Here is a 6,550-nt window from a genome sequence, read left to right on the forward strand (position 1 = left end):
TTAAACTGATCTGCAGACTGCCCCATCTGCACCAGGAATAGCAGATGCATTTTTTCCTCTTGTCTGGTCCGATATCAAGACCTCAGGTGCAACAGCATGACAAAACCATCCCAAAAATGTAAAGATTGTGTTTTCTTGAGGTATGGGCAGAGTTAAACCGGCAGCAAGTGTCACTGGTTGATATGGATTATGGACACATAATTGTTGCTATAAAAAAGAAACGAGAAATTATTAGCAGCTTTGAGTGTCTGACAATTTTCATCAGCTGTTGGAAGGCAAAAATGCCTCACTAACTGCATAATGCTTGAAGGTTAAAACCAAGTGCACAGAGACGTGCTGCCAAACAAGCAACCTCACCGACAAACAGCACGTTCTCCCGCCTCTAACTCTTTGTAAAAGTAGCAGACGTTAGTCTCTAAGGCCTTTGCCTCATACTCATCATGGTGGCTGAAACACATCTATTTGGGGCAGTGGTGGCCTAGCCCCGTAATCAGAAGGTTGCCGGTTCGAATCCCGATCCGCCAAGGTGCCATTGAGGTGCCACTGAGCAAAGCACCGTCCCCACACACTGCTCCCCGGGCGCCTGTCATGGCTGCCCACTGCTCACTCAGGGTGATGGGTTAAATGCAGAGGACAAATTTCACTGTGTGCACCGTGTGCTGTGCTGCTGTGTATCACTTCACTTTACATCGTGAATGAGACTGGCTTCCAGAAACTGCACCGAGGGCCAATGTTGTCCTACAGACAGCGGTAGATGAGACTGCTTTCTACCGCTCAGTGGTTCTCTTGCTGGCATGTTAATTCACTGAGATTCCCGTTTTTTTTTTTTTGTTTTTTTTTTCCTTTCATCCGTCCGCGGCCGCTCGAGTGGCATTTCAGCTGCAGGCTGCAGAGAGTGACTGGTCCACCTGGAGGCTTGTGTTTAAAGGGGGAGCGTTCCATGCCTGCCAGGCAGCTGCTTGACAAAGAACAAAAAATAGCTATCCAGAAACAGTGAAAGGTAAACAGTGAGACACGTGTGTGTGTGTGTGTATATATATGTGTATATCTGTATATATATATATATGTGTGTGTGTGTGTGTGTGTATATATATATATATATATATATATATAAAGAGGAAAAAGCCACGACTGTACGGCAGAATCTGAAATGGAAAATAAAGCCCTTTGTGTCCGGCGCGTACAGTAGCCTGGGCGATTTAAATCACTGCCAGACGGGAAAGCTGCCTTCTCTACCGTTGCATACGTCAGCACATACAGCTCCGTCTTCTGATACGGTACGTCGAGTTCAGGAAGTGGCTCTTTAAACTCTATGCAGTAACCTGTGCTAGACTCCCGCACCATTTGACAGCTAATTTTTCCTCGAGACAAGGGCGCTTTGTTACCCAGCGAGAGCGGACGGGGGCTTGGGCCTGTTATTCTGTTGGCGCAGAATTCATACGACTCGCATGCGAGACGGAGCTTGTGTTGGAGGAGAGTCGAAAGGGAGATGCAGAGATGAAAGCCCTCAAAACAGGAAAAGAATAAAAAAAAAAAAAAAAAGAGAAGAAGATGGGTATCTGTCCGCAAATGAGAATCGTACGTTTGAGCAGCAGATGGTTTTCCGCCGCCGTCTCGTGTCAAGTACATCTTTGGTTGTGACAAAACAATCGGCAGCACACAGACCGCAGCGTTCTGGAGGCCCTTTCGCCTCATACCGAGCTTTTCGGAACATAGCCCTCAAGCTTTCATTAAGCGCGGCGCAAGTGAATTCCTGCAGATTTTCCCAAGAAGCCGGCGCTGCTTGACAGCCACTCGAAGATGCGATTCAGGATAAACGCAAACACATGGCCCGTTGCACAAGTTCGCAATAAACAAGCACATTATAATAAAGCGCACCATTTTTCTCATAGTAGTCTGGACATCACGTGCGCTGTTATAAAGTGAAGAGGGATCATTGGCAGAAAACTATATTTCATGAGCCGCTCATCAAGGCTGCAGCTGCAGAAGTAAAGACCGACGCCGCTTGCTCACCAGACGTACTCGGTGCTGAGAACAATGGAAGATTGAAATTGCCGTCATACACAACTAAAACGTAATAATGCGGGAAACATCGTACTGTCTTATGCTGGTTAATTTGTTTTTCATCTTCCCGGGGCACTAAATGTTAAGACAAAATGTTCAAACATAAATCGATTTATGACACTCAGGTTCGGACTTGTTGGTAGTTCAAGTTCACGTTGCAAAAGTACTGGCTTTGTAATGTCATTATGAATAAAATAAAGAAAATAATTTTGAAGGTGCAAGAGAATGCCGAGAGCAAAGTGCCTCAAGAAATGAGCAAAGTCACACAGAACGCACTAGAATGTGCCTTTGATCACCAAAATAGGGCCCTTAAATCCCATAATAGCCATGAGAATTACAAAACAACCATTTTGGACAAAGATAACTTGACCTCCAGTTATAGAAAAGAAACTTTGTTTAACAGCTAATGAATGTAACAGTTTCCTGGTTGAATGAGTTTATGTGAGGTTTAAAGGGTTTTCATAATTAGAACAATTTTGGAAAATAATATTTTTACACATTCAGAATGTTTTTATTCGTGAGCGGGTACGTAGCTGCAATCTGCCCGTGATTACAGCAGTTGTAACACTTCACCCATTGCTGGCCAGGGTATGTAACCCCAATGTCACTGTGTAACTGGGAGGTCAGACCACTCGTGCTCCTGTGGATTTTTCACGCTCCTTGTTCACGGGTGACGGGGGGGCCCTGACATCATCACAATGTGCCCTGCACACTCAGCAATCCGCTGCCCAAGTTATACCAGAGAATCCCCGAAACCGCACGGTTCCACGGGCGGCGGTATCTGGTGGGAACGGAAAACTTTTGTAAATATATTTAGTAAATTTCTCAAGGCCCGCCTCCTTCCTGTCTGCGCTAATATCATCTTCACATCCTTTCCCGCTCTACACCACACCTCCCTCACTCGTTCGTTCACTTGTACCCCCGTTTCTGGCCTGCAGCAGATGGGCTCCATTTTACAGCCTGGGCTGCTCAAAGAGTCTGAGAAATTCAGAACAATTTTTCCTGGTTTGAAAAAGCTGAAGATAGCGATTTCCTGCATAAAGGCTAGCACAGAATTCTCATTATTCCCATTATCAAAGCATTGTTATGCATAGATTCTCTGGGAAGATCTATATAAAAAACACCATGTTCTGGTGTTCTGGACATTTGAAATGAATTCTAATCATTGTGTGAATCTTTGAAGGGGAAGCCTAGTTTGGACCAGGCCTACGTCTTAATTGCCATCAGATTTAGCCCAACCTGAGACTAAACTTTTTTTTAGACTTTTCAAGGCAAAACAATCAGTGACACTTTTGATTCCTATTCATAAAATAACATTTTGAAACTTACTTCTGTTTTTATGCTGGCGCTCATGCTCTGTAGTATCCATCTATCACTGATGTAGTTTTTATTACTTCAGTGTTGTTTTAGTATGCTTTAGTATGAGTTTATTGTGCTATTTCATCAGGCCTTTGGAAAGTTGGCTGGAGTTAATACATCCCATGGAGTGTGTTGTTCATAAATAACTCTGCGGATGTGGAATCTATGTTGAGATGGCTTATACTTCACTCCTTCACCCCAGCATTACCAGTTTTAGAAGAGTATGTTATTACTTCAGAGGGAAGCCGTTGTAAGGGAAGTCCCAGTTCTGGCTCGCAGTTCCCGACCATGATGGAGATTCCTTCCTTAGGAGTGCTCATGAATCACTGCACAGCCAAGTGGAAGCGCTACCAGGGCCTGCAATGGAAATGCTGAAAGGCGTTTCCCATTCAGCTACTTCAGCCTTAACGAGTCTGACAGACGGCCAACAGAAGCAGACAGAACAAATGAGATTTCAGTGATTCAGCAACAAAGCCGCCATTCATGAGAACCCTGCATAAAAGGTGCAGTTTTTTTGCAGTACTTCATTTGTAACGTGCATACTTTCTGATTTAGTCAGTAAATGCATATGTAGGTGGGTTCCCACACTAATGATTCTTCATTTGGAAGCAGAACTGAAAATGCAGTATATCCCAGCTTATGTCAACACCTCACATTTTCAAAATTCAAATTCAAATTTTATTTGTCACATACATAGTCATACACGGAATGATATGCAGTGAAATGCTTTTTGCGACTACTACAGACCACAGTATTGCAAATGTTGCAAGTATACAATGAACCAATATGAAAATATTGCAAACATAACCAAAAATTACACTTTTACGTCTTTAACATAAAATATGTGTAACTGGTAGGGTGAAGGTGTGCAAATGAGTTAAAGACAATGTTTAAAGAAAAGAGAAAAGAGCCATAAAAAAAGAGCAGTAAAAAAAAAACATATCCCAACTGTAAATATGGTGTTGAGTATTAAAGCCAATGTCACAGTAGCCAAATACTGCTGTTGTGTGCAAGCTCACGATTAGATCGTGACCTCTGTGACCTTTGGAATGTGTGGTATTCCAACCTGGATGACTATGTCTGTCAATCATGCAACTTTAGGCATATTTTCGGCACATTTCTGTGCAGGTCAGTGCAACAAGTGGCATGCGGTTTATTTATCGACCATTTCTTGCAGAGGTGAAAATAGGTGGGTTGAGCTTGCAGAATGCTGGCACATTGAAAATCCCACATGGAATTAGTTTTCTTCGACGCAAAACATATTCTGACACATGTAATTAATGCAATCTGGGTATACACTCCAATGAAATTGAGTTATCCTATTTCCTTTAGCTCTACTGGTGCAAGACTGTCCCCTCTTTTTAGACTCTAATGGAATGGACAATCAAAGTCTTCACACATGTGTACACGATTTTATGCAAACCTGGTATTACTTTGCAATTTTTGACTTGAAACAGTCATGTGGGTTGTAAATTTAAGAGATCAGTTATTTTTCATTACACCTTTGATTAACATTTTTTTATGAGCCACTCAGAGCCAACTTAATAATTCAATTCTCCACCACAGTTGCACCTACTGCAAATACATAATATCATTTAAGATAATATGAGACTAGATGAACCTTTATTAGTCCCACAAGTGGGAAATTTACATTGTGGACAGTACAAAATTCATTACACAAATAAATAGTCTGGAAAAAAATACAATGGATGTGAGTTTTGAAAAATATCAGCATATACATAAAAATATATTTGTGAATGCCTGTAAACATAGAATGTAAGTAAGTGTATATATGGACAAAGTGGGTGTACTGGATGTGTCTGTTTGTGTGTTGTTGTAGAGACTGACAGCAGTTGGCAGGAAAGACCTTCTGAATCTCTTCATCCCACATCGTGGGTGCCGCAGCCTGCCACTAAAGGAGCTGCTCAGTGCTGTCAGGGTCTCCTGCATGGGTTTGGAGATGTTGTCCGACAGGGATGAGAGCTTAGCCACCGTTGTCCTGATGCTCACCACCTCCACTGGGTCCAGAAGGCATCCAAGAACTGGAACAATACTAGTACAGTGACCTATTTGAAATTTTTATTTTTTTATCTGAAAGTAATTCAAAACTGCATTCTTGAACTACACCTGTACTGTCATTAGTAGATAATTTATTGAAGTATTGAAGATAAAAAATTAAGAACATACAGGAATTCACTGTGCTCAGCACAATAAAACTTTGTAACCATTGAGATTAGAAATTCGGGGCAGGAAAAAAGGCAAAAACATTAAAGCAAAGATAAAGTGTCAATAATTGTAGAAATACAATGGATATGTGGAGATAATCCAGAAATACAAAACCACTGTAAACATATGATTTCCTAAAAACAAAAGTCTGCATATGGACAATATTGGATTAGCAGTTTGAACAACAGCCTCGAGACGAAAAGATGGGGTGGATTCTGTTTCCCATTTTACATAATATCAAAAATATTTTGGTACATAAAAAAAGAAATGTGAATGTAACACAGGTTTGAAGAGATGGAATGTCTCTGCAAACAAATCCATACAATTAATACTGTTCTAGTTATGGTACTGGTACTATACTCTACATATTCTACAGTTGTATACTATCCATACAATGTATACTGTACTAGATACTGTAGTGACAATATACTATACATACTATATGCTATTATACACTCCATACTGTACTACACATACTATACAATATTATACTATCCGTAAAATTGATACTGTAGTGGCAATATGCTATGCATACTCTGCAATATTATACTATCAATACAATATATTTACATTTACATTTACAGCATTTATCAGACGCCCTTATCCAGAGCGACTTACAATCAGTAGTTAAAGGGTCAGTCCCACCCAGGAGCAACTTGTCTTGCTCAGGGACACAATGGTTGTAAGTGGGATTTGAACCTGTGTCTTCTGGTTCATAGGCGAGTGTGTTACCCACTAGGCTACTACCACCCTACCACCCAATAGAAACTGTTCTAGATACTGTAGTGGTACTATATACTATGCATACTATACAATACTAGATACTGTAGTGGTACTATATACTATACAATACTAACCAGGCCCAAGCCTTCTTAGCTTCTTGTCTGATCTCAGAAGCTAA

The sequence above is a fragment of the Denticeps clupeoides genome, chromosome 4 (assembly GCF_900700375.1).
Source record: "Denticeps clupeoides chromosome 4, fDenClu1.1, whole genome shotgun sequence".
Lineage (NCBI taxonomy): Eukaryota > Metazoa > Chordata > Actinopteri > Clupeiformes > Denticipitidae > Denticeps > Denticeps clupeoides.